Source organism: Cataglyphis hispanica, chromosome 2, assembly GCF_021464435.1.
Source record: "Cataglyphis hispanica isolate Lineage 1 chromosome 2, ULB_Chis1_1.0, whole genome shotgun sequence".
Lineage (NCBI taxonomy): Eukaryota > Metazoa > Arthropoda > Insecta > Hymenoptera > Formicidae > Cataglyphis > Cataglyphis hispanica.
In genome coordinates this window covers 4,942,135-4,949,912 of record NC_065955.1, presented here as the reverse complement: position 1 = coordinate 4,949,912, position 7,778 = coordinate 4,942,135, and positions in this window count along the sequence as shown.

Genomic DNA, 7,778 nt, shown 5'->3' with positions numbered 1-7,778 from the left:
CAGATAGACAGTGCGCGCCCTCTGCGCGGCTGTGACGCGTACTCATGTTTCAACATGGAGTTTGGCGTAATAGCACGTACCGGAAGCACCTCTCGTAGAATCAACTGGCAAATTCCCTAGAACGCGTATAATGTACGCTTGTACAATTTCGGCGGGATAAGTTGGCCGTGCGCAACTTCGGATCGTCGTTAGAAGACTGTCGGTTTGCTAGTTAAACGCGCGGGCTTCGTTAATTTCGTGTTATTGCATTATTTCGCCGGGCAAATTATACTCGATCACAATAGAACGATATAAGCACGATGGATCACAAATATGGTAATTGTTATTCATTTTTCTCTTTCTCGAAACAATGCGTTTTTCTCGGCAATTTTAAATATCAGTCCATATTTGATCTCAGCTAGAAAGAATAGTATGGCGAATGTGTTAAGTATATGCGATCTTGATCGAGAGAATCTATTATTGATATTTATAATAATATTAAAATTCATTACAGGTGTGTGTGTGTGTGTGTGTTTACGAGAATGCAGGGACGAGAGAAATACGAAAAAATTGGAAGCTGTACCGAGATTCTGTCGACGCGACTGCATCAAATGTGAGTAATTTTTAAACAGCATATATATATATATATGCATACTAAAAATCCGAATCGAAATTTTTCTCCTACTTTGATCTCAATATTGTCAATCTAACGTCTACTTTGTTACTTTAAACACACACATATATACACTCAGATTATTCTCTTTTAAAATTATTTTATCTATAGTTTATTGAAAATTTCTTTTTGAAATTTTTAAGTAGGCAACTGTTCATTTATTACCATTTGAATAGAACATAAAAGGATATTATAACCCACATAAATTAAATCTATCAAAATTCGTTAAATTTCATAAACGTGAGAAAATTGAAGTTGAAAGTAGGAACAAAATTTCGAATGTGCTAAATGCGAAAATTCGAAACACCTTCGAAGGTTGTCAAAAGAAGCTTGCGACATCTCAAGAATCGATTATTTCTATAAATTCGCAATATTGCGCCATTTTATTCCAATTTTGATAAGACATTACGAATTGCTCGATCATTATTTATCAAGCAATAACAAATAACACTAAAAAAAGGTATTACGTCGACAAAACTTATCGTTCAACAATTTCGAGGCAATGAAAAACAGTCAGCGAGTCAAAAAAAAAAAAATAATAATAAACAAACGCTGGCGTGACGATGGAGAGAAGCGCGCCCTTATAGGTACTGAAACTTGCTGTAGAGCTTGTAAGAACGAGCGGCTCGGAGGACTGTAGTTAGCGACTATTAATATCATCGATCGGGATCGATAGTTCTGCCTGCGAGGCGTCATAATGATATGGTGGATGGTGCGGACCTCTCTGATACTCGGCCGATACGTCACGTACACCGGTAACGATGTACAAGTGGCGTCAATAATGCTCGCAAACATCGCGCCCTGTTGTACAATCTGTTATCGTTAACTCGCTCTCTCGGAAACCCCCGTCCGCTAATGCTCGCCGCTAATGATCCGATATTAAGAAATAAAAAGATGGTGTTACAACGGCGCGATATAGCATTATTGGTGTTAAAATCCTTATCCCGCGAGAAAATATTCACGTCGTAAACGTCGCAAGTTTCTTTTTTCCTCCGCGATCGGCAGATAAATATCAAGATAAATTTATCTAATACATAATGTTTAATCTAAACTTGATGTCAATTTTATTTTTAACGTAATTTAAAGTAAGATATTCTTTTTAATAAAAAAATAAATTAATACTATTTAAAATTAATTTTATTAGATTTCAAAATCTATAGATTATTTCAAAATCTATAAACTTTGAAATAAGTTTACAACTTTTTCTTTTTTCTAAAGTAATTTTGTAAAGTAATTTTTAATAATTTCAGTACATTTGAATATGAATAGAAGTCTTTAAAATTTACTTTTAAAAAGACAAGGAGTTATAAACTTATTTCTTGTATTCCTTTGTACGTGCGTTTAAAAATTCAATTATTTTAATTTATAAATAACAAATCATCTCAAAATGTTTTGACGAATTGTTCAGCGATATCGCGGAGAAAAAAAACGCGAAAGTATATTCGATCGTCGATGTGTCGCGACTCGCTCAAATTTGTACCTAAAATCGCGCGAGTTCTCGCGTCATTAATGCGTGCCTCGATCGTTCCGCTCGATCGGCACGATCTTACCTCTCGTAAGGACCCTGTAATGCGGAATAATGGGTATCCACCCACTCGATGAAAATTACATGAGACGCTCTCGGGGCCTCTCGTTCGAGCGGCCACTTTCTCCACGCGCGCGCATATGAGGGGCACGTACCGCCGAGGCGCGAAAAACGCGGAGGAAGAATTAAGGCGCTGTGGAAAGAGGATGCGCACATATATACATGGCCGAGAATAATTGTTTAGTAGGTGCAAACACTGTAATTAAAATCTAAGAGGATATAGATTCGAGATAGCAAACAGCTTCGTTGTATCGCAAAGTCGCGCAGGTGAAACACTCGTACATCTGTTTTGTCCCGCTTTTACATTCTTTTTTGCCGCAAAGTATGTTGTCAAAACGAACATAAAACGGAACGAAAATCTAGAAATCTAGAAAAGAATTTTGCAATTTAAATTTGAAATAAACTAATACTGCTTAAGCTTATTGTTTAAATTTGATTAAATAATTTTAGATGCAAAAGATGAAAACTATATTTTCGTATTTTATGTGTGAAATACGCATATTATATCATATAATTTTTTGCATTTGCAATTCCGAAATTGATATTTTTATACTTAAAAATTTTATAAAATTTTTATATGTATTTATGTATTTTAATATATGTTTATATAAAATATATTTATTATATATTTACAAAATACATATATTTATACACATATTTCGTAAATATTAACAAACACATATTTCGTAAATTAACTATGTAAAATATTATATATATATATATATATGTATTAACTGTATATTATATTAAATATATACATATATTAAGAAATTGAATACGGAAATATAAAAATTTACATTTCATTGCACATCTTGTTGCGTCGTAACGTAAATAATAATAGGTAAAAACATGGGTTTGAAAAGAAGGAAATCACCAGGTGTGTTGTTACACGGTCTACAGCCCCACATGGCCGTCATTTAAATTAGTCAAGAGCAACCTCCTTTCGAAAATTAATTGACGTATCGATTGGGCCACAGACACATTGTACCGATGTTGGTCGTACCTACCAAGGTTTCAATACATACTATGTACCGCATGATCGAATAATGACATCGCGTTTTTTATTCAAACATGATAAAATGCATAATATTGAAAAAGCGGCAAATATATATATATATATATATATATATATATATATATATATTTTTTTTTTTTTTCCTTTCTCTGTACTTACAATTATATAAAATTAATAAAACAAATTAGAATTATCGCTTATTATAAAACAAATATTGTATTGATCGTAATAATTACTTTTATTATTATAATTAAAAAAGTGCAAATATTCTTGTACAAACAAATAGCAAACAAGAGTTGTAATTATTATATTTTATGCTTATTGATGGAAGCTAAGCTTCAAGTATCATTATAATATAAAAATATAATACAATTTGGTGAATATATAAAAACGAAGCGAATCCTACACGTATAAATTCTTGACCTGTCGATGCGACGTTTTTTTGCAACAAACGGAAAGAAACCTCCAGTTGTTCTCGTTGCGTTCTTCATACTCGTCGATCGAGGAACGGAAAAATGTCGAGGTGCGCGATTGGGACGGAGACGCGCCGGATAATATAATAACGAACAAGGTAGACACACGCGCGGATATAAAAATAAATGACCGTGGAGAGAGAGCGCGGCAACACGACGCGCCACACGCAGAGACCGCGTGCGAGACGTGTTTATAGTAATGAGCCTTGTCGTTATTTGTCCAGCGAAGGGGATTTATCGAGATACCTCGTGAGATCTTGTTGCTCGATCTTCCTCCCTCGATGTCCGCTTATTTCTTCGCCGTTCCTCTACTCGTTCTCCTCGTTCCCGCTAGGTTGTTAACCCTCCCGTGTCTGCATAGAAAAAAAAATGAAGAGTTTGGTTTTATTGGGGTGACGAAAAAGTAAGTTTATATATAAATGGAGTGTCCCGCGACATCTCCGTGCCTTAAAAATTTTAGTGACGGATTCTTTGACCGAATTGGAGAGAGTGCCAATATTTTATTAACTAAAAATGTTAAATTATTTATGATCTTTCATAGTTAATTGAGAAAATTTAAAGCGTTTTAAACGACACATGTATGCTGAATTATTAATAAAAACGAATGACATTATAATATGAAGATAAATGTAAAAATAAAGAGATTTCCACATTAACAGCTGATTATAATATTTTAATTATTCATAATTACATTTGAAAATAAAATGTAATCTTATCGCATAATAACGTTAATTGCATGCATAATTCGCGATTTAATATCTGCATAATAATTTTGCAACAAATGAGAAAGCTTAAACTGAAACATATAAATAATTTGTCACGCGACTCTTCGTATAAATTGCAATAATATTTGTGAATCTGGTCGTTTACAATGCTTTTCGCTGTTTATTGACTTTTCTCATTCGGTGGTAAAAATAAATTAATATAATTTTATAAAACGATTACTTTTAACAATTATTTATGAGAAATAAAATATTGCGGACGATATTTGCTGGAAGATACTCGCCGATTTGCGAGTATCGATTATATAAAATCGCGGGGACTTAGCAAATTTCAACGATCACGCGGTCGGCCATCAAAGATCAAGATGCGTTCACTTGATACGAGATTATAGTTGCAATGAATTTCGCATGCGATACACTTGTGTATCTTACCCCACCTCGGGAAAGAAAAACGGCAAGCACGACGTAAGAAATTATCGGCAGTTTAAAAGATTTTGCGCTCTCTTAGCCTCGATATATAGCCTGCATTTTTAAGATCCTAGCTGTTAGTTATCTCGCGAATCACTGTAATACATTCGTAACGTGTGACATTCCGACGAGCTTTTTGATGGATATGAAGTTATTAATTCGTCATTCCATATAACGCACCTTGGCATCGAAATTCATTCTTCTTTTAGATATTTTTCAACTATTTAAATATTATTATTTATAGTTAGTTAAATCGATATATGAAAGATGAAAATATTGGTAACTTTATGTAGCGGAATTTTAAGTAATTATTGTTGTTTTGAAAAGTGTCCTCTAAAATTTTATACATTTCTGAAATATAGTTTAAAATTTTTTTAGATTTTTTTAAATCATCTCTTGTTTATATATATATCTTGAAGATTATCTTTTACTTTTATTTAAAATATATTTAAAATATACGTGACAGACAATCTTAAAGATATGAAAAAAAAGAAATAATTATATGCTTTGCAATAACTATCAGCAAAAATAAATAATGTTATGCAAAAATGAAAGAATACAGTGCACACACATAGGTAGGTTTGTTACATAAGATTGCATATATCTTACTTTATTCGAAATAATTGGGATTGGATTATAATTTATTTTTGTGTAACACATACTAAATTTGAAATAAAGCAAATGAAAAATCGATGTCAAACGTTTTGTCTATCGCGCGCGCTAACGCTCTTTGACAGTTCTTCGACTGGCAGCTCGCTATCGTGGCTTACAACCGCAAAGTTTCAATAAGGAGGCGAACCGGCATAGGTCGCCGTACATGCACGGGATATCGCGCCTTATTCGCGAATAAGGTGCACGTCAACGTGACTAAAGAGGCCTCGTTACCATAATCGTCCAGGCTCGAGGCGTATTCTTAAATCTGGCAAGCCAACACCTAAACACGGTCATCATCGCTTCGCGGTATAATAAGATCACATCGCACTGGACCCAAACGGGCCTCCCCTCATGACCCTTGTGGCCCATGATACGCGTCAGGTCGGAATGATTTTTCTCGCGAGCATCTTTTTTTCCAAAAACCATGTACTATAAAACGGGATATTATTAGCGAATTTTTCTGCGTGCAAATATAACAATTTATTGGAAACTAATTAATTTATTTTAATTACATACTTAAATATTTTTTTGACTTTGCATTTTGGTGGAAGACAAATTTAATTCTTAATGTGATAATAATATTAAATTTGTACATTTGGAATAAATTCTTAATATTTTATATTTTAATATATTAATTTTTTCATTTTTATAAAAAAAATATGTGCGCAAATTTTAACTAAATTAAAACATAATTGAACATATAAAAACTTATAATAATACGTATGGTACATAACAATCAATATAATTTTTGAGAATAAATAAAATTAAGTATTTACATACAAAAAAAAAAAAAAATTTTCGGTGTCCAAAATTACAATCTGAAAAATTGTCACGCTTGGAAATATTATCTAATATATTTATGCGGTCTAATTGTAGAAACTTAAAGTTTATGTACGAGTTTGATCGTATTCCTGAAATTTGACTTTTCGATCATGTATAGAGAAGATGTAGTCAGAACTGAATCGGCCTGATGTTATTTAAGAGCGATGAGATGGACGAGCGAGATGATTACCAGCGGTTTAAAGATGATCCGCCGATCGAGAGACGCCTACTCGGATACCTGCAGTTTGCTGCGCGCTTATTAAGATTATCCCTCCGTCGAATCACTGTAATACGCTCGTAATGTGTGACAATTCGGAGATGATTTGCATCTCTGGATACGGAAGACATAAAGCCATCAAGCGGCTCGCAATCTCGTAGCTCCATCGTTCTATTAAGCGTCTTTGTAAAAACTGTAAGATGCACGTGTGCTGCACGTATCAAATTACTTGCGGGTACTCCTTTTTTCCTTTCGCTCGCGCACGAGTTCCTTTTTTTAATTTCATACATGCGTCCACACTCGTGGAGGGAAAAAATTGATTCGCGAACGGGTAGACGGAAGACCCAAGGGGCACACTATTGGCTTCGCGAAAACGATGGGGCTCGTATAATAATGATGAGACACGAAACGCCCGGAGTTACGTGCGTAATTGTAAATTACCCGTTCTCTCGGAATAAATAATTCGTTCCGTCAAAATAACGCTTTTCTCTCTCTTTCTCTCTATCCTTCTTTTCCGCAAAAATAATAATATTTTTCAACGGAAGGAAAAAAAGAAAAGAGGGAAATATAATAATTTGAAATGTGCAGTGATTTATTTAATTCTCGCTTGTTTTTATATTACTGTAATATATATAAAAATCTTAAAATTTTAGAATGTAACAAGTATCTCTCCTCTTCTACTTATTAACAATTTTTATCTATTAAAGAGGCAGTCTTGGTTTAATTATAACGTCATATCTCAAAATTTAACCGTCGGAATTGCATTGTCCCGCAGAGAATGAATGTATTTTCGCAAATAAGATATGTTCTATTAAATCCCGTGCAAAAACCGTCAGCCAGGCAGGTGGTGTCGTGGGATTTCTCACGAATTGTCGAGACATAACTGGTCATCGTATTGGCCGGAGGAGGCGTTCGAAGTTGCAGGTACGCGCAGACGCGTTAATGGCAGCAAGAGAGGAAGAGAGAGAGAAAGAGAAATCTCGATGTCATTTCTTGTTTGCGATGTGTTGTTGCCGGCGTGAGATATATCGGGCCTAATGACAGGCCGCTTCACGCCGCCATACGGTATCCCCACGCCCCACACTCCGTTTTTTTTTTTTTTATTTCCCATCCGCAAAATTTTCCCTTCCGTTGCGCGCCATCCGAGTTTCGAACTCATTACACTTTGCC